We start from the raw sequence: 3,896 nt of genomic DNA, 5'->3' as shown, positions 1-3,896 counted from the left end.
CGACTGCAGATAATCTGATGTATGATTGCTTAAATAAATAATATAATTATTTCATGTATTATTCAACTCACATTTAGAGATGATCTAGAACTACCGGTGATAAATAATCAACGTCATTTATAATTGAATATTGGACCAAAGATTCTTAAACTTGATCATAGGAATAGAAATATTTGATAGCAAGTTTTTTAATACAATATCTGAATTCCATCAAAATATAAAATCGTTAGCTGATCCATATAAATTACTAGATGATTTAAACTTAATGCAAACAAGATAGTGCCTAAAATTTCTGGTTAGTTAACTACCAAAAAATTGTTGTAAATACTAATAAAATTGAATATTAAAATTGACTGAGAAAGTTTATCAAATATTGCAAGGATTAGTGATATGTACTTCCCGAAGGGTAAGTTATAGTAATAGGCCAAAAACGATAATGAAAATTTTTGCATAACTTCACGTTTCAGAGATTTTTGAACATTTCAGCATACCTCAGAAAAAATATATGTGCGTATGTGTGTATGTGTGGAGACAACTTTTTGTCGATGTACCTTTGAAAAATTCAAAAAGCAGTCGATTTCTATTGATATGGAGATAAAAACTGATTAATTTTTGGGAAGGCAGTTCCAGCGGGTTTGGAGATATGGAGCAAAAAGTGCTAAAAATGTCAGTTTTTAACGGATCAACCGATTTCAATGATCTAGAAAACATTTGATTCGTAATGAGCGGGAGAAGTGGTGATTAGATTTTGGCAAAGGCAGGTTCAGCCGTTTCGGAGATACAAAGCTAAATGTGCAAAAAATTGCAGTTTTTGAGGGAACAAGCATATGATTTGAATGACTTAATTAACCTTCAGCTTGTGTCGATTGCTTTTGGGTAAAGCATTTTTTTTTAAATGAATATCGAAAAATAATTCGGATTTTAATTCTATTTCTAGCTAAAGTTCTAGACATCACTTATTATACGTCAAATAATCATGATAATTTATTTAAAAATATTTATATTCCTCGAACTCCATTAGGGTACGGAAGTTCCAGCAATTTACCTGAAGGCACGATGCCAAACACCACTAGTTTTGAAATTAGAATAGATGTCCACATTTACATGTTTTCTTTCGAATTTTCATATAAAGACTCTTATAATTAGTTAAATGTTCTGAATTATTATATAACATTCTATATCAATAAATTCTTGTTTTAAGTACTAAGTTAATATGAACCAAAAATCAATTTAACATATATATATATTTTTTTTTTGAAGACTGGTGAAACAATGAACTTCCAAGACTTGATTTTTATCTAGAATACTTTAACTAGAGCAGCCTACTGAAATAGTGTATAATAAATATGCATATAAACATAAAATATTTAAAATTAAATTTGTAAAACCAATATTGCTTATATTTTATTATACTTGGTATTAATACATAGCTTGTTAAATGCAACAAATAAAATATTGATCGCTATCTTACAATTATTTTAACAAAACCTTAATTTCTTCTAATTCATCAGCAACGTATAAAAACATTTCACACAGTAGAACAAGTTTTATATAATTTACATGATAAATAAAATATTCACTTGTAAAGTATAAAATCCGAGAATTTGTTATCAATATTGATATACATCAGTTTCTTTTCATCATTCAATTACTAATGTTCTTGTGAGTCACTTTTCTGTTTATTTAAAATTCTAAAGTTGCTTCAAACATATCTTGAATATGTTTCAAGTAATTATCTATTCTAGATTCAGGTTTCAGATCTAGATCTATTACAGAAACCCTGGCCATAAATCTTTGGCCATTGAGTTCTACAATTTGATTTTCGAAATTATCTAGTTTAACACCTCCTGGCATGCTTTCGCAAAATCCGTTTAAACTATCGCCACAGCAAAGGGATTTAAAATTAGTAGAACTTTTATTATTTTTAGAAATTACTTCATCTTTAATTCTTCTAAAAGTCAGCATCACCGAACAATCTTTAACAGTAGCTGCCATCATGGACCTTTCCAGATCCGTGAGATCATTCAAGGATCTTTTGGGGTCCTCTAAAACCTTTAAAGTTCCTTCAATATATTCATAGCCTTTACCTTTTGATAGAGTTTCTAAAGTGACATCACAGTCCAAAAGTTGCAGTCAATAATCTTTCCAAAATGCAGCCTTTGGTAAATTTGATTGATAATTATTTCTTGGCAGGTTTTTAAACCAAGTTCATGTAATTTTCTTAAGTACTTATGTTTAGAACTATCATAATGGACGGTTTGGTTGTTTAAACATGTTGCATTGAGTTCATCTTCTTTTTCATTAAAATTTTTTTATATGTAACGCATATAAGACTGGCCAATTCGCTCAATACATTAAACGGTGGCTTAAAATTAATTTGTTCGGAATATCCAGAATCTGAACAATGTGATGTTTTTAGTTTCTTGTGGGAATTGGACTGAGATTCGTGAACATAATTTTTTTATGTATCACCAATGTTATTTGTATTATACTGTGAATAGTCTACTTGTTCCGAATCGTCACTGCAATCGTAGTTGTTTTTTTGCATAAGTTGTCCATCAACATCCTCCTTTAAGATTTGGGGATATTCTTTAACCATGTTTTTGTCTGCATTATCAGTAGTAAGATTTGTTTGAAATAAGTCTTCTAAAAGCATTTTCAAATCACTACGATCCACAGCATGACCATTACGAAATACTTTAAATTATTTTGAGGCACTTCGATAATACTTCTGAGAGCTTTGGTCATTCTTTGAATGTTACCAGAAAAGAGATCCAAAGGGCAGTATCCGCTGATTTTATTGATCTTTCCTTTTTTGAATTTCAGAAATTGCGTTAAGCAATATGGACATTTGGCATATTCTGAACTTTCGTTTTCATTTATTACATAAGGTGTCCAGCCGTGTTTCGGCTTTAATTCGAACGTAAAGTGTCTCCATAACATAAATAATCCGTATCCGGCATAAGTGTAAAATCTGGAAACATTACCGCATATTCGGAAGCTACAAGTTTGTGTCTCCTATATTCAGGTCTTATTATATAACTTTTGATTTAGTTTCAATAAATTGCAGCTAGTGAGATCAACAATTTCGATTTTTCATTGTCCCTTATTGTATAACAAGTTCCCAAAAGTTTTGTGAATGTTTTCCACCAGCGCGACTCCCAAACACATCGTTCCAAAATAGATCTGGATATTTTTATCTGTTCGTCTAATTTTGTACCCATGAACTCTTGAACAACATTATTAGAAATATCATGTGAAGATCCGTTCTGAACAACATTTTGTTCAGAACAGTTATAAGACGCAGGTGATGCATTATTTGGCACATTTTCGCCATTGTATTCTACCAAATTTGGTACATTTACAAGTTCTTTCTTATCAAATAACAAATCTGGTATATCATCATTTTTACCTAGTTTTGGCCAAAACAGGTGCATCAGATTTCAAAGATTTCTTCAATCTCAACACCTTGTTCTGTCCATTAAGTGCTAGAATAACATTAGCATTTCCTCTCCTCTATAAGTCCAAGAATCACTGCATTCGTTTTTCGAATTTAGGCCCAAATCCAATGTTCTTAACTCCATTATCCTGTGGAAATTCGTACGACTTTGCAAATTTACGTAAATTAATACATAAAAATTATTCAATATAGAGTCATTTCAAATATTTGAATCTCGCGCGCGCATGAACTTTGAATCGCTTACTATGAAACTAAGATGGCGGCCGTGCAATGGCAATGGAGCCGTAACACAAAGAAACTATGTCGTGAAATGTCAAAATGTGTGGAAAGTTAATTTACAATCGAACATATTTTATACACAAACAATGTTTTACCATCAAAGGTCAGTCTTTAAGTTGTTTATTTATTTTGAATACAATACAAAAAATATTTTATT

Source organism: Ctenocephalides felis, unplaced genomic scaffold (genome assembly GCF_003426905.1).
Source record: "Ctenocephalides felis isolate EL2017-DRISC unplaced genomic scaffold, ASM342690v1 CF-g0.4_SCAFFOLD_01492, whole genome shotgun sequence".
In the NCBI taxonomy this organism is placed as follows: Eukaryota; Metazoa; Arthropoda; class Insecta; order Siphonaptera; family Pulicidae; genus Ctenocephalides; species Ctenocephalides felis.
The sequence above is the reverse complement of the archived record's forward strand: the minus strand, read 5'-3'. Positions refer to the sequence as shown.